Raw genomic sequence first — 22,751 nt, 5'->3', positions numbered from 1 at the left:
TGCAGTGGAAAAAAAAGGAGCAGTAGCTCATGCAGCAGCATGTAATAGCTGGCAAGCTGGTGGGAAACACACTTCCTTGTTAGGCTTAGATGTAGGAAAAGAAAACACATACAGACAACAATGGAGAGGGTGCATGTCTCACAAGCTGCTCAGTTTTTGTCACAGCAATTCCAAAAAAAATCAATGCTAGACAAAAGGAAAACAAAGGTATTGGCAGTGATAATGCAAGTGTATAGGGACCCACTAAAAATCTACAATATGTAGTAATTAAGAAAAGCAGATATGATATTTGGTACAAAGACATGAGATTTACTCTTTTTAAAGGAAATCATTCCCTGTACATCACAGATATATTTCTTTGGCTACATGTCAATTGCTTATGGAGAGGGAGGACAATAAATGGGGAGTCATCACAGGCTGTCTGCACCCTGTTTATAGTAAGCAAAGGCTTTGTGTAGCATGCCCAATTCTGTCTGGAAAATGCAGTGTGAAACTAGTGATATTTAGCTTTACATTTTTATAAATCATCTGTGTTGCACTTGCCTGAATTTTTATTCACAATGGGAATGAGCAGTCATTACACTGTCCATGGTGCTGACAGCAGATCCAGGGCTATACCTGGAGAATGAATTTTAAGCTTCACAAAAGACAAACATATTAGTGCCCTGTAATTATAGAGTAAATTATGAACTTAAGCACATTCAGAGGGAGGAAGGGTAAATAAAAACTTTCACAACCACCTCAACAGCAGCTAGTAATACCAGATGAGGGAGAAATGAGAGAATTCAATGGAGAGTAAAACATGGGGAAAATGAGGCCTAGGAAAATTTCAAGACCAGAGGAATGGCGAGCTAATAAACAGAGACCAAAAAGATGTTTTATTCCGCTTCCCATTTCTTCATATCTGCATTTTAAGAATATGAGAGCATGACCTTCAGTAACCTTCATTTCTTCTTTTAAGAATCTGAGAGCATGAGGGTTCCAAGCACTAAAAATAACATTTTGAAAAGTCAGACACAATTTTCATTAGTTTGCAAACAGCAGGTTAGTAGCATAGTAGCATTCAGAATATGCTGCATGTTACCAAAATTATCCATTCATGAGTAGGATTTTTGTATCCACTCACAACTCAAGCTCCATATGTTGATATGCTATGTAGGGAGGCATATTGTAGATTCCTGGAGACAAGAAGATAAATGTCTAATAATTAATTACACAGTATAATTTTAAAGCATGAAAAATCATCTGCATACATTTCCATGATCTTGACAAGCCTATTCAATATCTAAGACATTTCAGTCTTCAAATACCATTTCCTAGCACCACCTAGTTCAGTATATTCACTATTTGGACAGTCAGAGCTATATGAAAGTGTTTCTTAAAGTAGAGTCAGTCATAGCTGATATACCTTTCCAGACTATAAGAGGAAATGATGGCCAATAATATATAGAATTTTGTCTTATCTTACTGCCTGTGGTTTCAGAGTGAATCCATAAATCCAGTTATGAATAGGATATTTCAATATTGCATTAAAATAATGTTAGTATTGAGTACTAAGAAGATGACTTGCATTTAGGATGAGTCTAAAGGTGAAAATTCTGACCTAAAGCATTAAGTTCCATAGCCAGGGAACAATCTGAAATCCATAACAATGTATAAGAGATAATGTTACAACACAGAACATTGTCTCAACTGGTAAGGGAAGTTGTTTTCCTTTAAAAATATTATTATGGGTTATAAATATGACTCAATTTAGCAACTTGGCTTCATGACAGTGACAAGTTTACTATCAGTGAGTGGATTTACATGTTTTCCTCAGTGCACTGACACACTGGATGAGTCCAACATTTTTGTTAAAATGTCACTGAATGTGCTCCTTGGTGACTCATGAACATTCTGCCTGACTGGCAGAGCACAATAACTGAGCCCAGGGAAGAAGTGTGGGAGTGTTCAGTGGGACACTGCTGTGATTGTGTTGCTCAGAATACTTTTCAGATTGTTTTCTTTCAGTAAATGTTTTAAACATTTAAATATCCATAAGAAAAAAGGTGAAAAATATACTCAAATTTGAGGGGGGGAGGGGGAGGAGGAGGGAAGGAAGGGGAGAGCAAGAAAGGCCCCAAATACAAATTGTTCTACAATCGAATATAATGGTAATGAGCTATATTATGCTACCTTTTGAGCCAGTGTGAATACAGATTCACTCTTAATTTTGTATCTAATGCCTCTCAACTTCTGTTATTTTTTACATACAGACATAACAAAAATGGAGTTTTAGACTACAAGAAAATATATTTTAGAGTAAAGAGAACAAAAGAGAGAGTAAGGACATGTCTATATTGCTTGCTTACCATGCCAAAAAGTGTTGTGATGGAACATGCTGTGTGAGCTAGTACCTGACCTTGAAGTAGTGTGATGCTCAGCACTGCTAACTAGCCCAAGTTTAGGGCTGCTCAAATTCAATAAAACTGCTTCCACTTATGGAAGAAGCATGCCAAGCGGATTGTGGCATGTTTCAATGTGCTGCTGCCTAGAATGGTATGTTAACCATATGGATAGGCCCCAGAAGAATAAATTCTCTGCAGGGGAGATGCCATAAATATGTGTAGCAATTTTCCATTAGATTTGGAATGGTCAGTAACTACAATGCATTTAGGATTAAATCTCAAGCCTAATGCCTATTCAAAATGGACCTTACGTATCTTGGAAAAAATATTGACAGTCTCTCATTTCACACTTTTACATTTTTATAGCTTCTTGAATTATGCTGGTAGGTGCGGTTCTTGTAACTGGTAGCAGCAACTCTGAGAAAAATTGCCCAGATCATCATAGATACCTAATTAACTCACTCAAGTCTATAGGTCAAAATGTCTGCTTAAATCTTTAGGGTCATGGGTAGAGTCTCCTGATGCCTGATGAAGGGTGTTTGTGCCCGACAGCTTGCAAAGAACTTTTTTCCAACTATGCAGCTGTTCTAATAAAAGATATAACTTCTACTTAATTCTGTACACACACACAGTGCTTAGGAAGATAAGGGCACAGTACACTGAAAAAAGCTTCAGTTTTACTTGTGCTACTGCATGTTTATTAACTAATGTAGAAACCAGGTTAGAAAATACATAAAGTAAAAAACTAGAACTCTGAAACCCTGAAGTAGTAAATAAAGAATAAACAGAGGGAATCAATATGCTATTCTAATCTAGTATTGGAAACAGGAAAAATAAAACAAAATAATGCTGTGTGTAAAACAAACTCCTAATCTTGCTAATTGGATATGTCCTCTTATTCTCTATCCCTTCCTTTTTCTTCCTTGTTATTATTTACTAACAATTTAGTCTGCAAAAGATAATGCTAAGGGATTGCCAACAACCATATTTGATGTTAGCAATAGTTTCGAATTGGGAAATATGTTACCAAAACTAGGGTGCATTGCATTTTTGGATGATCTCTTTTTATATGTCACTCTTTTTCTAAAGCCCCTAGCATATATTACATTTAAGACATGATTCACCCATTAAATACACTGTAAGTAGTAACCCAGCCATATGTTAATGCAATTAATGGTGCAATAAAACAAGAAATAAGTTACAAAATATGTGTAACTACTTTTGGCTTGTTCTCATCACACTTAAAGGGCATGTGTGGCCAGGCATCAGCTGATTGGCTCTCCCAGCCTCAGAAGTGCATGGGAGCTCTCGATTCCCATGGCTGAGTGTACTAATCAGCTGACTTCTGCTACTAGCCTCCCTGGCTCATTGAAGCTCTTGTCTTTGATGTGACCCCCACGGCTGGGATCAGGGAACAGCTGACTAATTTGCTACTTGCCAGTGATCCCAATTCATCCAATAAAAACAGTTGGTCCAGTAAAAATATTGACCAAAAAAATCCTTGCCTCTCTCATAATTCCTGGACCAAGACAGGTAGAGAATCACGCAAAATTACTGGAAATTAATACCTAATGACACCTGACTGCTACAAAGTAATACATCGTTTTTAAATGTTCAGGACCAAATTCTATGCTGGTGTAAATTCATGAAACACCACAGAAATCAATGCTGTGGCACATATTTACTAGAGCAAATAATTTAATTTTGAGGAGAGATCAGTTGTGATCTCTAGGGTATGGCACGACAGTGAAGTTCAGAAGTAGGTAATCTGAATCTAAATGAGTCAGCCTGGGTACAAGAAGCAGTCTAGCTGCAGTAGCATAGAACTCCAGCCAGGCTAATTTAGTAGTGTGGAGCCTTTAGTACAAGCTGCCAGATGCCTTGATACTGTAATATGGTGTCCTGCCTACAACAGCAAAATAAATCAGCAGGAGGTTCATCTGAATGGATATCAATAATAATATCATGGATTGTTTTCTTGTATACAGTAGCATTATGCTATTTTCGACAACTGGCTCAAGGTTACAACGGCTGTAAACATTGCCAGCAATTGTTTACTTTCAGTGGACAAAGCTTCCAATGTTTTTTCAATTGAACATAAATCTAGCATTATGTCAATGTGACCAATGTTGCATCATCATCATGATGATCATACAAAAGCTGCATATTCAAATGTCAGAAATATATTGCTAGCCATATTTGTGTTTTCCTGATTTCTGCTGGTTTTCCAGAAATCTTTTTAAAGGCTTAATAGGAGGGGAAGTTTTTAAAAGTTCTGGATGAGGTTATTTATATTGACCGTGTTAGTAACTGCATGTCATTTGATGTATTTTGTAAGAAACTTACAAAGTTTTTAATTAGGCACTGATGCTTAGTAGCCAGAACCTTCAGAGCAGCTAAAACTCTTTCATGATCTAGGTGAATCCTGTAACCTGCTATCTGAATTTCATATATGAGAAGAATTGTTTGCTGGCATTCAAATATTGAGTTGTACTCTTTTGCTTTATGATCACGCTGAAGCCTCAGGGTAACAAAGAAAAGTAATAATGAAAACGAAAAACTATTTAAAAGTCTAATTTTCTAGTAGTGATTTTAAATATAGATAGATATAAATTATGCTTAGGCACCACTCAACTTAAAATTAGACTTTCAAGGCTGTTTAAATGGTACACCAGCCAGTTGCAAGAAACAGTTTCAAAATCATTGCAATCACAGCCTTTCCCTATAATCTTAATGGCTGCTTGCAGACATTAACACCCCTCCACCCCCAAAATGGCACTTTATTTTAAACTCAAGCCCTACACATGCCCAGAAGAGGCAATACCTTAATTTGGACCCAACTTGCCTGACACCTGTATAGAGTAGGTGCTTTAGTGGGGTCTTTATGGCCCTTCTATCTAATAGCCGATTAAATCAGCTTTAGCTAAAAGAACCCCAAAAAAATCCACTGATGTGCCCAATCTATACAGACACTGCAGACCCATGTCAAAGTAATGCACTGCTACTTCCAGTAAAGCACAGTGTTTTGGGTTTTTCTTAACGTCTGCAAGCAGCCACAGTAAATCATTCTTCCGTGTGGGGTATCTGTTCTTCCCTATAATTGATCCATCCAGGATGTTTGTATATTTTCATTCTCATATAAGAGGCCCAGTCATTTAGCTCAAATTATAAACACATACTATTAGCTAGCAAGTTCCCAGGCACAAACTATGGTAAGGGCCAAGGTGGTCATCATCTAGGTTTAGTCTCTTTATAGTGGAGTTAATTACAATTAACCCTTATGGTAAAGTCTAGCCTGCAGAAACCTAAGGGACTTACCACAATTACATTTTTTAAAAAGAAAGGCTGCTAATGAAAAAAAAACAGAAATGGAAAAAAAACCTACAACTACCTGATACTAAATTATGTGAAAATTAAGATTATATATACATATGAGATGATCTATAATCATTGAATATATGGAGAGCATATATATGCCTTACATAGATGTGATACAAAATTGTGCCTTGAAGTAACTGACCTACATTAGGGATAGTGTAGTACGACGTTTCAGTGATCCAAGTGAAATTCCAGAACCACTGCCAAGTTATGACAAAAATACAGGGAAAAGAAGATCAGAGGGCAAAAAATTAATCCAGAACTAATTTCCAGAGGAACACTGCTGGAATATTTGAAGAGTTAGCAGTACAACAATGCCATATACATTGCCCATCTTCCAATTCTGCCCTGTACAACTACTGTCTGTAAATACAGTTGTCACAAAGTGCCCCCCCAGGGGTTTCTTCTTCCTCAGGACTACTACAGCCTTATCTGGCCTCTGAGAGTGTTCTCCAAAGCAAGCCCAAGCACAGCTTCTAGAATAGGTGGGGGATCCAAGCTCCTTCCACCTCTGTGATCCTGGCCTCTCAGTCGCTCACTTTCCCTGGTTTTCCAAGGCCCTGACCTAAGGAGCTAGCATCCAGTCCTGAGAGAAGAACTTTATCTCTTGTTTGGGAGTCACAGAATAACTCAAAGTTTTGAGCAGAAAGCAGACAGCTCTGTTTAAAGTAAGGTATTTATTGGGGCCAAGCCCACCTAGCCAGGGGTTCTTCATGCACAGAGCTCCCTCATTCCATGCACAAAGGCCCCAAAGAGCACTGCCAAAGATTGCTCTGCTCTTCTTTCTCCAGTTGCTCCAGCCTCTGAGGCCCCAGAGATCCTCTCCTGGTCTCTGACTCAGAATCACAACCCACCAGAAGCTAACAAGCTCTTGTACACCCGCTTCTTCATTGGCATGCTCCTGTAATTCAGCTTGCTTCCAGCCTCCTCAGCATTGGGCCGGAAAGCTATTGAAGAGTGTGGATTCCAGAGGCCCATCTTGTCTCATCCCACAGGTAGGCAACTCTGGCACTTAATGGAGATTAAGCCGTCTTTCCCAGTTTGCTAGCATTGAAGTAAACATTGCAACATGAACACAGTTAATTCAGAAATATGACAATAAAATCCTATAATCCGTCATACCAGCAGGTTCCATCCCATACATAGATCATACTGACAGGTTCTTGTGGGATCTTAGGAAGAGGATATCCTTTGGATTTCTGTTTCTTATCTTACAAACATTTGTTACCTGCTGTTTGAAAAAAAGGTGAGATTCTGTTTCTATCAGTGTTTCCATTTATGGCAAGTTTTTTCTGTCATCCTTTGGTTATTTACATTTCTTATTTCTTTCCTATTCACAGTTTAGCTATTTTTTTCTGAGGATTCAAGTACACTGTCTGCTATATCTTATATTTTTTCAGCTATGTTACTGTTTTCAGTTAAGGGGACATGAAGCCATGCTACTTTGACTTCACCAAGTTATACTTATCTAGCTCTTTGTTGCATCACATTAGTCTTGATTATAACATCATTCACAAGAACTAATTTGAGGCTAACTCACATCTAATGGCTAGGATTTCTGTGGCTGCTCTTTTTGAAATTTTGTTATTAACTGAATATCTCTCAGGACTTTGGATGTGTATCTTTGGACTTTTAGACTTTGGATCTCATTAGATTCTGCCCATCTACTGTTCTTTATTTATAGGGTGCTCATAGTTTCATAGTTGGTAGAGTCGGAAGGGACATGAGCAGATCATCAAGTCTGACCCCCTGCCATGGCAGGAAAGAGTACTGGGGTCAAATGACCCCAGCAAGGTGATTGTCAAGCCTTGTCTTAAAGACCCCTGAGGTAGGAGCCAGCACCACTTCTCTTGGAAGTTGGTTCCAGACCCTAGCTGCCCTGACTGGGAAGTAGCACCTAACCTAAACCTAACCTCTGCCAGCTTGTGACCGTTATTCCTGGTGACTCCTGGCAGAGCTTGGGGGAACAGGGACTCCCCCAATGCCTGCTGGTCCCCTCTGACTAGTTTATAACAGGCTACTAGATCCCCCCTCAGCCTTCTCTTATGGAGGCTGAACAGGTTCAGGTCCCATAGCTTCTTCTCATAGGGCCTGCCCTGCTGCCCCCAATCATGGGAGTGGCCCTCCTCTGGACCCTCTCCATGTTGTCCACATCCCTCTTGAAGTGCGGCGCCCAGAACTGGATGTAGTACTCCAGCTGTGGCCTGACCAGTGTCGCATAGAGGGGGGTATCACCTCCTTGGACCTGCCTGAGATGCATGTGTGGATGCATGACAAGGTGCAGCTGACCTTCCTGATTGCATCCCCACACTACTGGCCCATGTTCATCTTGGCATAAGTGTCCCCATTGAGACTTCATTCTATATTAACACTACACTCTCAATTTGATAGGTAAGGAAGCACTTGCTAACTTTTCTAAAATGTAGCTAACATTTGCATAATAAGGTGCAAGAATGCTGACTAAAATGTTAAAAGTTTACAGCAATAAATAATACATATCTTAAAAATACATGTGGTCAGAAGTGTTAACAAATTGCAATGCGAAGTGAGTCACTTGGCACTTCAGTTTACCATCCTGTAAAATGGCTTTCCAGCATCTGCACAACAGATTACTGGTATAAACAATCTTCACCATTTAGCTGTATTTCACAGTCATGGGGAGATGTAGTGTTTAATGACACTGACAGATTTTCATTAAACTTTAAATGCAATAGTGCCTATTAGTAGCAAGTAAATGCTGGTATCTGTTGATATGGCAGCTTTCTGATTTGCAAGGAAAACAGTAGCATTAGATCATTAGAAAACAGTAGTGAAATAGTAAAATACTTCAGATGTTATAAGTTCTGTGTTTTAATGAACTGGACTCTGGGTAAATATGGCATTTTCCAACCATCAATGATTGTATATAACACAAAACAACCTTTAGTTATCCTTTTCATTTGGCTAGAAAATAGCACTTGCAGTACCACAAAAACATCCCTCCTCTATCATTTTTCAGGTTAATAGCTTAGAGACAATAGTTCTGAAAATACATACACACAAGAAAGACATGTGAGGTAGAAGCATGACTATAGCCCCATGTTAGGAGGCATGGTTTCCACTGGTCTGCTAATGTGGAGCTTCCACTGAAGTCAGTTTTGACATTGATTTTAGCAGGAGTAGGGGCAGCTTTGTGAACAAAAAAACCACTGAAAATATTACATTCTTTTATTTAATTTTAATGGTATTCTCAATCTCTCTATATTGTATAGAAATAAATCAAAAAGATGTATCTCTTTTTTAAAAAAAAGGAAAAATAAAAGATTGGTCTGATTACATTACAGCCAAAATGGGCAGAATTTAGGCCCATGAATAAAATAAGTAGTACCAAGGACAAATCAAATGTTACCTGCGTGGTCATTTGATTCATAAGGCTACAAAAGATATATTGAGCCAAATCCTTTTGTTCTATCTTTTGAATGAACTGGTGTGTGATTAAACTGAGCAGATACATTAACGCAGTTTCAGAAATTACTATAGGATTAAATAAGATTGCACTTAGTCCATTTAGAGCACCTAATAAGTGAAATAGGATCTGGTGTTAAGGCTGTGTCTCATTTACCTCTGAGAATCTAGAAAGATTTCTAGGCTCACCATTAATTTAAAGCTCAAAGAAAAAGGTTGCAGACATTTTGGGCTGAATTCTCTTTAACTTTACGAGCCCAAATCACAGCTGAGCAATTGTGCTTTGCATTTTATTGTCACTGGATAAAATGGATGAGGATTAGTGAGGGAGTTTCTGTTGCATTGAGAGTAATGTTCCAGGTTCCCTTCTTGAGCAGCCTCCATCTCCTTGAGCAATATACTTACTAGCTTCCCTTTCTTAGCTGCCTAGAGGACCAGCTTCAAAAGAAGGGATGAAGAAGGGACTGTATAAAGCCTAATCTGAGCCTTAGGTTCTAGGCCTCCATCACCCAGCATAAGTTTGACCTTCCCAGCACAGTTTTTTTAACTACTAAGTCTCATGTTTCCTGGGCAAGTGCCCTAACCACTCAACTACTGGAGTTAAAATAGAGGCAGGCTTTCTTTCTTCTTTCTCTCTAATGCCCACTAACCATCAGTTTTGTGGGGTAGAAATCAGAGACTTGTGCATGCCCAGCAAATACAAGTACCATATAACCTCATAAGTCCGGTATGCTCAGGAAATTTGAAAATTCTAGATTTTTAAACCGGGGCAGTGGCCAGTCATGGAGTTGCGGGGTGGGAAGGGTAGCAGCAGCTGCACGTGGAGTGGCAACACAGGGTTGTGTATGGTGGCCACTTCCCCCTCTGCTGCTCTGGAACCAGCTGCTGCTATTCCCCAGTGTGCCAGATTTTTGAGAATTCCAGATTTTTTATATCTGGATTTATGCGATTTTACTGTATATAGCTGTGTAGCCTCCCGGCTAGCATGCAGTCTCCATCACATGCTCACTAGCAATATGCATGCTAATATGTCTGCAGTGCCTGGGTAATAGAAGCACAAACTGTCCGTAAGTTCCCAAAAAAAGCACTTTACATGCCCAAAGGACAGTTTTCCAGCCAGATAAGTGAATTGGATTTCTGTCCATCATGCCTCATTGTAGGACTCATTTTATAAAACAGATTTCATCCTTGATCACAGATTCTTAGAGAACATTGGCATTAATTATGATTTAAAAGCACAATATCTCCTTAGCATCTACATCAAGTAATTTGGTGAACCATGAGGAAGCTCCATAGGATGATACAGAAGAAGCTTCTAATAGGGTCCTGGAGTAGGAAAGCCCAAGCACTCTCCTTACTTTCTATAGCATCCAATCCTATACCATATAAATTGTAGCAGATCTGCTGAGAATCTGAATATTTTACTCATAAGTGCTACTGTTGCATTTTCTGGCACTAGTAGACTTAGTTGTTCCTGGACATACAGAACCCCTTCTAATGGGCTTTAAAAGGCCAGAGAGCAGCAAAAATGATATAACACAAATGATGATGTTTACAAGAGATACATGCCATATAGAATGACGCGTTTATGACTCTTTCCCATGCAAGAGACAACATGTAGATGTAGATGATGCAGGGTAAGGGAGCTTGCAAATATATCTGGTGTAGAATTATAGCGTTTTAATTCTGTGCCCAGAGCTCTCAAATAGAAATGTCATGACCTGCCCCTTTCCACACAGAAAACTTGTCCAATGCTTGTATTTCCTGGTCACTAAAACAACACTATCATAAGCTTGTATTTTCCAGTAGTATGCTTCTCTTGGGACTTGCCTGTGACTATGAGATCTGAGCTGCTGTTCAGTTTTATTCTGAGATTCCCTACAGCTCTTCAAATACCACAACAATTTACCGTGCTTTTGACAGTGTTTTAAAAACAGATACTAAACTTATTTTAACTATAGTAAACATAGCACTAGATGTCAGTACCCCTTTTCTTCCTTATATCCAGAGGAAAATGTAGTCTTATGTGGACTTCCTTTTTGAAAGTAGACTCTCTCTCTTCCTCCATTGTCATCTTGCTCTCTCCCCTGTGGACCAACCAGGCCAGACTCCTAAACCACAAATATTTCAAAGCAGCAGCCACTGACTGTCTGTGCAGCAAGATGTTATTTTTATCTTCATGCACCAGCATATCCCATCAAGCAATTCATTTAACTACTCTTATCTGATATTATGACATACAACAAATTAACATAGTATCATCTTTTCAGGGACAGCCCTGAATCAGGCCATATATCTTCTCAACACAAAAACAACACAAGAAGGGAGTTATTTAGAAGCAAATTCAGATCCCTGTAATGCTTGCCAAAAGATGGATATGCAACTGAAATACTAATCTATGTACTATTAAATATCACTTTATTACAACAATGCACTCTTCTGCACACATTACCTCCTATTAGAAGCTAATTCAGAACAAAGAAAGGTGACCTGGCATACCGAGAAAAAATAACTAGCTTTGGTACAAGAGTATCAGAAGGTATAACAAAATATAATTCATTACAATAGAGTGGCCATGTAATGAATACATAGATAACAGTGATTAATATCCTCAAGAATTCTACATTGGATAGCATTGTATTGAGATTAACTACTTGAATTCTAAGACTTTTAATTTCACCTAAGCTATGCTATTCAATTATGGCTATAAAATTTAATATTTTCCCCCCAAAACCCACATTAAGCCACTCTTAACTAACAAGAGTTACATTCTCAATAAACACTTATCTAAAGCCTTTGAAAGAATAAAGGTACAGTGCAGGAAGCTGGAATGTATCACATAGTAAAAGCCAGCTCTAATCCTTGTTGTTTATGTCATCTGATAAAGTAGCTGAACTGCATGGAAGGCTGGCAACTTCTACAAATGATTCTTCCTGGGGGTGTCTAACAAAACAGCAGAATGTGCAATAGTTTATTGTACTGCACATTGGTGCGTCACAGCAAAAACTGCTAATGTGCTAATATACAGTAGAATCTACTGAACTTAAGGATCACAAAAGAACCATTCACCTTTGATACTGCACATAAGCATGGGCTAATGCACCTTTATATACTGTAATACTAGAGGTTCTAACTTAATGTGCCATAGCAAAGGCGCATTAATGAACATGTAGATGCACGCCCTGTGTATTACCCCACTAGGTCCTTTTGTGTACAAGCAAAGTTCATTTACTTACAACTGCTTGGTTGTAACAGCAACTCATTATGGTTAGTCTTTTATATCCCTTTCATTACTACAGGTTAAAAAAACAGTGCTAATAACAGGAGAGATTTTAAACAGGGCTTTTGGCACTGGGGAAAAATTAATAATCACACCTAACATAGATGCCTACCTGAATACCTGATAGAAGATGCCATGCTATCTGACTGCACCATGAAGTGCAAAGGCTGGATTGAGCCCCCCTGGGTCCATGGCTAACTTGGTGATTTGGGGCATTCTCCTAGGAAATGGTAGATGTGTGTTTGAATCCCCCCTCCCAGGGTAGATCCATGTAGAATGCAGCACTCAGTTTTTGGCAAGTACTTTAACCATTAAGCTTTTTGGCAGTAGCTGAGTGCTGCAGCCACAACCATTGGCCATTCTTTTGTACTAACCTGCAGTTAGGCAGGTCTTCATAGCATTAAACAGTCATTAAGTATAATTGTGGCAGACTGTGGGTTTTATTGTAATATTCCTGTGTTAATTGTGTTCATATTGTTATAAAGTTGCATGTTCCATTTTCCCATAAAGCTGGTACATGGGGAAAGAATGAGTTATAGTGAAGCAAAAAGTGGAGCCTGTGTTGTGTGCAGTGGGGGAGGGAGGTGGGAGACAAGATGGACCTCTAGAATCAGCAAAGTCTTGAATAGCTTTGTTAGCAGCACCCAAGAAGCTAGAGAGAAGTGGAATGAGATGAATATAATAATGCAGAGTAGAGTATTAACAAAAAGGTGTCAGGTCCTGGTGTGGACAGTTTGAGGAGCAAGACTGAGGAAAGAGCTTAATTTATCATGAGCTAAAAAGACTGGAAAGATAACAACAGATATATCTTTGGGGATACTATGTACTGTGTGGGCTGGACTGGGGAGAGAAATACTTAACCCTTTGATAGACTCTGACTGCCTGGTGTAAAAGCTGTGTCTGTATCTCTGCAGGTGCTATCACTATCTGGCTTCTTGTCTCATTGTCCTTCTATACCTGTCTGCCATGCCTTGATGAAAAAGATATATACAAAGAAAGAAAACAGAGGTTGGGAGATGGTATCTCCTAATTACAGTTGGGATAGCAATCCTGGGCACCCTCAGAGGGCTCCTCCATCCCCTACACCCTATCCTGACCACACCTGTGATGTTCTGGACACGCTGGTTTCTCCAGGTGCTCTCTCACTCTCTCTCTCACTCTCCCTTGGCTCAGGCTGTTTTTCTCACAGCCCAGCACTACTAGCGAAACTGCCAGCTGTTGGTTGGTGGTTCTACTGGTGGGCCCCTATCTCTTCAGAGTCCCTGCACCAGCAGGAATCCTCATCACTTTAACAATAGTCCTTTGTCTGGGTCTGTCCTTCTCCTGGATCCCTTGGAGTGTGTGGGGCACCAGCCCAAGCCCTTCTGCCCAGCAACTGGCTTCTCCTCTCTTTCTTCCATCAGGAAAAGCCCCCACATTTGTTCCTCACTCACTGGTCATACCATTCTTTGCCCCAAACAGCCCAAAGAGTATTTTCTTGCCACTTCCCAGTCATTGGTAGGTACTTATAGTCTCAGGGTTTCTTCTAGCTCCCTGACTGACTCTTACTCTATGCTCTGCACTGCAGCTGTATGCAATCCCCACTGCTCCAGCTGTCCCCTCTCCAGGGTGATTAGTCCTGGTGCTTGTGCCCCCTTTAACTTCCAGCTCTGTTACTGAGAGCCAATCCGCTCTGTTCTTCCCTGCACGTATTCTCCCACCGGGGCCAGGGTGGGACTCACTGGGGAACAGCTGCATTCCCTGTGGCTCATGACATCCCTCTGTGACCTGGCCCTGGTAAGTTTCTTTCCCACCCCACCACCCCAGTGGTGTGTCTTGGTAATGGGCACTGAAGTGGGTACTCTATTACAGATAGCCTTTGACCTAACGAGTGCCTTAATTGAAGTTAAGCTGTCTGTTTGCTGTTTGGGGTTGCACTTTGTATCTCCAAAAAACAGTCAAGTCCCTCGCTCAGGAGCATAACTGGATGCTAGCTTAAGTCAAGGCAGCAGAGAGCCAAGGTCTCAGACCAAGAAAGGTCCTGGGCTTCCCCCAACACACACCCCAGAAGCCACACCTGAACTGGCTTCAGGGGGCAATCCCTAAGACCAGACAAGGCCACAGTGATCCTGAGCAAGCACCCCCCTGAAGGTAACAGAATTCATAGGCAGTAATTAGGCAGTAACAGTAATTAAGCAGAGTTTAGGAGCAGTGATTTAAATTGCAACAGGACTTACAGAGGAGTTAAGGGTGTAGGTGGACAGTGTGAGTGTTTCTGAGCCTGTTCATTAGCTCAAGTGTAGCTAGTGTGTAGCTACCTTAAATCACGAAGAATGATCCTAATCAAGCACACAGACACTGATGCTATCTCATCAGCTGTCAGGCAGTGATTATTCCAGTAACAAGCTCATGACTCATGCTTTGTGCATTCCAACTTACAGGAGGTTTTGCTGGCTGCCACATTAGATACACCAGTGGTTTTATGACTGATTAGGATCATTCTTTGTGATTTAGGCACCTCAAATTATTTAAGTGCTTTGGAAGATGATTAGGATCTGGCTCCAAGAGCCTAAGAACTGGATTTTCCAGTTTGCATTCTAGTCCTCAGACTCACTAACACAGCTGCTGCCGAAGAGGGCAGGATTCCTCACAGTGGAAGAGTGACAGCTCCTCTGCACTTCCATGGGATGTTCAGCCAGGAGAGGGCAGATTTCATCTCAGAGAAGGGCTTCCTAGGCATAAAGGAAAGATAGTACATTACCTTGTCTTACACCTTTTCTCCATGTTCATGTTGAACTAAACCAAAATAGAGACTGCCAGTAGCTTGCATTTCAGTGACCAAATTCCAGATGGAATTCCTCCCAGGGGGCCTTGAAAATCAGGAAGTGAAATGGTCTCATAGAAAGTTTGTAGTAATAGTCAAATTACAGAATATTTCTCAGCCAACAAGAATGAATGTTGTTGTTATTCTCTTTAATATACTGATAATCTGAGGATGCCATAATCAGTGATTAAAGGAAATAAAAACAGTAGCCAAGAAGGCATGAAAGTTGCATATCCTTGTCGGAAATAGGATGGCAGCTCACACTGTGTTTCACTTTATCTTTAACCTGATTTAATAAAATAATATGGTTATTGCATCTTAACAGTTGTACTGATGCATTTATTGTAAATCTCTGTCATCTTATCAAGCCCTCTCTTTGGCCATCACCCACTTTAATAACTACTCCTCACTCCCATCAGCAATGAAAAGATTCATATTAATGTCCATGAGATCTGCATCAAACATTTGATCTTTTTATCACCAGCTCTACCCACCTTTTCTTTTTTATCCAGGCTTTCCCTTTTTCCAGCAAAGATTCCACCAACTATGTAAGGAAAATATATCATATTATAAGGGAATCAATATTGTGAATAGTTGAGATACTGCAGAGGCATTTAATAACTGATAAGCAGCCTCAGTTTATTAAAAATAGGTCATGCTTAACAAATCTAATAGCCTTTTTGACATAATTATTGATAAAGCTGATAAAATTAATACTCGTGAGATATTATGCTAGCCGCTGTTAAAGCATTCAGTATTACTCAACACACTCAGCTTATAATACAATTCTAACAGTATTCCCAGCCTTTTTCATATACTTTGGAAAACCACATGTCATATAGCTATACAGAAAGAAGTCAGTTAAAATCTGTTGAAATGAAAATGAGAGTCCATAAACTAGTAAATATAGATTTACTAATAACTGGCATCATCTATATGAGTTGTGGATTGCACAGTTGTTACTGCTCATTTAGTACTTGCAGAACCAAGTACTAAATGAGTGTGCAGTAGCCAGCATTACTGTGCAGTAGCATCCCCACACATTTCTTTTTCACTAGCTTGTTACTACTGCACAGTAGCATCCTATCACAGTTAGTGCCCTACAATGCTACTGCGCAGTAGCATCTCGTGTAGACACACCCATTATAACCTTAATTTATGCCATTGCATGAACTGAATAGCTAAAGAGCTAGAAGAGATCAAACATTTGGGTAATGTATTTAACCATCAGGAATCAAGTGCAGTCTATAAATATATTGTTATGTTTATTATTTATGTATTCACATCAGGAGGAATGTGCAAATGAGAACAGGATTATTCTTACAAAACACACAGATGTGGTAGCTGAAATGGGCAAACTTTGTTCTTAAATGTTCAGTTATAATATATAAAGCACATCAAAGTTATCATACAGAATCTGGAAGTGGTAGCCCCACACAGAAGAAGGAGGTTATTAATTATGATGCCAAGTTAGGCTGCCAAAACAATGATGAGTGATTGATACAAGCATAAAATTAGTCAGGGATGCAGTTGTTCAAAAAGGCAGAAGGTAGGGCAGAGTGGTACCAAATAACATTTATACACATGCTCTGGAAGTTGGGGGTGGGGCACTTTAATTAGAGTGCCTGGAACATCATATGTATCAGCATCCCCACACTGAAAAATGGCAGCAGGGGCACTTTAACTAAAGCTCATTGAATTACAGAGCATTGGAGCAGTCTCATTGCACATGTATAAGTGTCCTTAGAGATTAACTGATTCGTGGAGGCATGAGCTTTGTAGGCAGCAATCTATTTCATCAGATGCCCACTGATTAGTCACAATAGAACTACTCACATGGACAAGTGATCCCTCTTTTTTACCTTTTTGTTTCTAAGAACATGGTTGTCTAACAGTGCAACTGGCTGACTTGTTTCCACTACAAATCACTGATGATTGTGGGAAGTCTGTTTCCATCTGATTACTTCAGGTAACGATATAGCATTGTGGATCAAATAAGTCAATTTCTGCTCAATTTTATAGTTTCTTTAATGTGTTAAAGAAGTCCCTCCCCTCCCCAACCCCCACCCACAAGCCCCACAAAAATGTGGCCTCTCCATTTCAGATGCCTACTTAAAAATAAATAAGCAAAGGAGGATATAATAAAAAATATGGATAATAAAGCTGTGGACAGAGGTAACTGATAGTACCTCACTTACAACTGTTTAGAAGGCTGTAGATACAGCAGTGAAAGCACAACAGCTGACATGTGCTCCCTAGAGGCAATTCTCCTTTTCCTTTTAAAGGGGTTAAAAGTGAGCTGTGGCCATGGCCTAACAGTGATCATAATCATGTTATTAATATGGCTATTCCCCTACATTTCTACCAACAAATATCTATTTTCTATTATGGTAGTACTGGGATGATGTTGTAGCCATTATGGTCCAGCAAAAATGTGAAGGTTTTTTTGTGAGTGATATTTTTTATTGGACCAGCTGTTTAGCTGGGAGGCACACAGGCAAGAATTTGGGTACTGCTGTACCATTCCTCAGGTCTGTTTTTCTACTATAACTTTTAATAAAATACTTAAGAACAGAAACAACACTTAAACCTAGACCATTTCTAAAATCACATTAATTGATAATCTTATTAGCTGCCTCAGAGAAGAAATCAAGGACTGAACAAGAATGGTCCCCTTACTCTTAAAAATTATTTTTTTGGGACAGGATTTGTTAATTCAGGGTGACATTTCATCTTTCAACAGGACTAAAGCTTCTAAATTAGAGAAGGTGAGTTTGCAAATCCTAGCTCTGGTACAGAATATCTGTAGGGAAACTGTCATCTGTATCAAAACAGAAAGAATAGACATTATTTGTTTCAGCTCAAAACATCCTCTGCAATCAGACAATGCGACCTAATGGAAAGTAGGAGTGATTATACATGTTGAAGTAATATTTCATGAAAAGATAGTTCTCCCTCAAATTTCCTGTTTCCATAAGAGTAAATCTCCATCAGCCTGCTTGAAATAACAATCTTTGTTCTCATACGCAGAATCTCAAACTGCTTCCTGACAAAAAAGTTTATAAATAGCTAACATCCATTGCTTACCAACTCTCTGCAGCTGAATTGTCCCCATGACAATTAACAAATGGATCCAAATTAAAATGGGTAAGTTACCTTCTTCTGCCCTTTTTCCTTCCCAGCTGTATTTCTTCATCCCCAGTCGTCTTACTTTCCTCAGCGGTTTATACATATTTCCCATTTAAAAAGTACAGTGAAATTTCTGCTCTAGAGCTTCCTTAAAACTGCCTGCTCCTCACATGCGTGGTTTTATTTCAAAAGACTGCTTTAACTCAGCACTATGAAAAAAAGCTCAGTGGTGATGCCTAGCTGATGCATTAATATTTATTTACTCAAAACATCAACCTCAATGTAAAACCAATTGTCATAAAAGATTAATCCTAAAGTCCTGTCTAAGTAACCAGGTTTGCATGCTAGATATTGTTATGGGGGCTGTTCGGGGGAAAAAAAATTCCTCTGCCCAGTTACAGAACAGCTCAGTTGTCCACAGCTGCAGCCAGAGCCTCATAATGGTTGTGCTTCTCTCCATGAGGGTCTCTGTTAGCTCTGAACAGGAGAGGCACTCAAATACTCTGTCCCTCAACTTTATTCTCCTCACTGCCCTCTGTACACTAGGTCAGAGGGACCATTGTGCAGTGCAGAGGACCATGAGTCACGGAGAATTAAGTTTCCAAAGCAGAACTTGGTTCTGATGACCGTAAGAGTTCATGGTACTGGGCCGAATGTAGTCACTGAGACTGCTCTATTCATCTGTGGTTTCACCTATATCCAGTCCTGTAACAATTCAGGAGAAAAACATTTTGTTCTGAAAAAAAATTGCAAAGCAAGCAAATCAAAAGTTATAGGGCCAGATATATGCTCTCAGTTATATGCCCGCAGTAGACCTGTGGTTCTGGGCGGCGGGGGGAAAGGAAGGGGGTGGGGAGGGTATTGCTTTATTTTTACTGAAGGCCCATCTATTTTTGATCTTACATGTGATATAATCAGGGCATCTGTCAGCCTGCAGTAATATACAGCAATTATTTTGGTTCTATTTAAATATGAACTGTTTTCTGTTGTCTTTCCTTTAATCTTATATGCTATCCACATCAGTGCATTAATCACTTAAAATATAAGAAGAAAAAGAGGTTATTATCTCCCTGCAGCTAGGTGGAAGTTGACTTTATTAGATGATTTGATGTGTGACACTGTTACAGTCAGTAGCACCCTGCAGAAAATTGATTGTCTCTTGACTGCTTGCTGCTTTTCCACCTTGTCACCTTTCGTAGGTTTGCCTGTGCTGTATTGTCAATGGCAGGCTCATTGTATGACTTACCAGGAGAAGGAAAGCTAATAACTTTCTATACCAATATATCATGGCTATCTCACTGAGAATCCCTTTCATTTCACTTATCAGTAATGGAAACCACCAGTTGTCTTTGGAAACATTCAACCCCACTTTGTTTATCCACAGCCACCATTAATTGATAAATTACTAAGCCATAAATAACAGAAACATTTTAGGTACTATTTTCCCTTCACTAATAGTATTATCCCTGCTACTTCTATACAGCTTTCAGTAAGCATGAGGGACTCATATGATGTTAAGTGAGTAGTTAAAAATATCAACTAGCAAAAAAAAAAGACGTGGAAAATTTTATCATACAGGTTAAGTAACAGGCTCATATAACATAAGTATGTAGGACCTATCTAAATGACTAAGTGTGTGTATGCTGTTTGGATGGGGTCAGGTCTGTATAATTGTACTCTAGACATTCACATGGCTTGAGGTGCAGGAGAAGAAAATATCATTAATGGAAAAATGCTGCAGAGGAAATACAGGCATATCATAAGGACTCCATTTATTTTTCACTATTTTAACACTATGGTCCAGAACTGAACAACACGAAGATGTCAAAAATGAAATCTAATGCCAAAAATAAATTAACTGAACTTCTTTTTAAAATTTAGATTTATTTCATGGTTTGGGCTAAATCTATACTCATATGTAGACATGTAAAGCTAGTGAAAATCTGTAGTTTACAAATATTAACAAAGGCTCTAAGACAACCGTTGTTGACTGTTGATTCAAACGCTCCATAATTTTATTATATTTTCAAGTTTCCAACTTGTACAATATAACCAGTTTAGGAAAGGTCATTTAAAAAGCAGAAGCATAGTTGTCAGCTATTAGAGAGCTCTGCAAGCAGTTGTTCACAGCATGCCACTCACAAGTTTATAATTCTGCACCGGTTGCCCATTAAATCCTGTGTTGTATATAAAGCATGCCTGTTGACCCTCAAAGGAGTGCACCCACTTGATCCTACTTCTTTAGCCATTTGCTATGTAATTATATGGCTAGTTGTCCTCCAGCATCAGATGAAGCTTGGCATCCTGTCAACTTCAGTTTTAATTAGAATATTTAGGATATGATGTCTCTAAACATGAATTATAGTATGATTATAGAGCTGACTATAGGGAGGAGTGATCATTCTGGATCTGTTGCTGTTGCACTTTTCCCCTGTAACCAGTTGTTTCTATGTTTGCACCAATGCTATGAACACACCTTACTTCTTATGTAGACTCCTACAATGTAATATTTGTACAACAGTAATATTCACTATGTTATTTGGTTACCCAGACTTCACCATACAGGGAAAATTTTAAAAAACCCAACAAAATATTAGGGTAAGAAAAATGTGTTAGACTATGTTGTATTTAAAGTCCATCTTAAAAGATGCAATTAAAGATCTTGGCTAGTCTAACCCTGCAAAAAAAAAGCTGAGATGGAATACCATTACTGCCTATAAATGTATGGGGGAAATGCCAAGGATGGAACTGTTTCACGGTCATTCTAGTCAAGCTGTAGTGCACCTCACTGTGGAAAGAAGGATGGGAATTTCCATGTAGGTTTTTGTCTTCTATGGGATGTATACCCTTGCCCAGGTATTCAATCCTCTTTGTACAGTACAGTCATGCCAGTCCCACTTGTCACAAAGAGCTTCACGGGTATTGTCAGGCTAGAAACAGCAATTTGGATCTTTGTGAGGTATCACATACTTATTCAATAATGGCAAAAATGGATGAACCCCTGTCTGCCACGGATAGAGGACTTCCCTTGAGCCAATGTCCAAAAATGCCTGATTACAGGATTTTACAGCGTTAGGTTATAAGAGCTCACTGTAAAATACAGCTATTTTATTTAATCTATTTGTTCTGATTTAGGTGAGGGCTATTCAAGTCCCTGTCCACCATAACCTTGCCTATTGACCTCCTCTTTTCTGGGGCTTATGTGTAATGAATGCAGCATGTGACCTGAATGAGAGGGCTAAGTTTGCACAAAGACACTGCTCAAGCAGGTAAATAGGGCAAATCTGTATTTGCGCTGAGTCCCAAGAGGTATGATAAGAGAAAACGGGTGCTTTGATGTTTTTACCCTGGGAAATCCATCCTGGTGTTGATGATTAATGACGATAATTAAAAAGTGCTCTGCATTACATGTGATTTTTAATTCTAAGAGTGGCAAATTCCTCTGTAGCTCTCTGCAACTCTATTTCAAGAGAAAGTGGCTTTTCTACTATTAAAAGATGAGAACTTCTGCTCTGGGGATTTCTGCTAGATGGATACAAATTTTACAGTCTGTAGGATTTTTGCCATTATTGAATAAGTATGTGATACCTCACAAAGATCCAAATTGCTGTTTCTAGCCTGACAATACCCGTGAAGCTCTTTGTGACAAGAATCAAAAATATCTGAGATTCCGATTTGACAGAGACTTGTAGGGCTAGACTTGTTCTGCTCCAGTGTCATCCCTGCTCTCACTCTTATCCATATATTTTTACAGCTGACTTCACATTTAGTCAGTACAGTCACAAGAGACACCTTCTCTCTGAAAAGCACCTGTCACTGAGCTTTGTCATTTTTTTATTGCACCAGGTCCTTTCTCTGCCTTCCTTATGGAAATGTATATGATTTCTGATAGCCCCTATAATAATGGTGATTTCCTATCTGCCTGCATGCAATGTTTTACAAAGACCAATCCCATCAGCCTCATGTCAGTCCCTTAAGCTGTTTTCTGACTACATTAATTTGATTATTTGAGGATAACACGTAAGTCGGGTGCTTTGTGAAATGAAGAAAAAAATGTCTGTGTGCACTGAGCACAAATACTGAGCTTGGAAGGCAGGTGGCAGACTGCTGTTGTTTAATTTCACAGTCTGGTATTTTCATTGCATGAGAAATTTCATCTTTAAGTTTTTATAGTTATTAAGCACTTTAGGTAATCAAAATCAACTGTTAATCAAAATTTGTTTGATTTTGACAGATGCAGTTCTCTTACTGACATCCTGTTCAGAATGATTTATTTTTGGTACTTGCTTCTTAGATTCTCTTGTAATCATTTCTCATTATGTAAGAACAT

The sequence above is a fragment of the Crocodylus siamensis genome, chromosome 4 (genome assembly GCF_052110815.1).
Source record: "Crocodylus siamensis isolate JL-2025a chromosome 4, ASM5211081v1, whole genome shotgun sequence".
NCBI classification, from domain to species: Eukaryota; Metazoa; Chordata; order Crocodylia; family Crocodylidae; genus Crocodylus; species Crocodylus siamensis.
Note: the sequence above shows the minus strand (reverse complement) of the source record.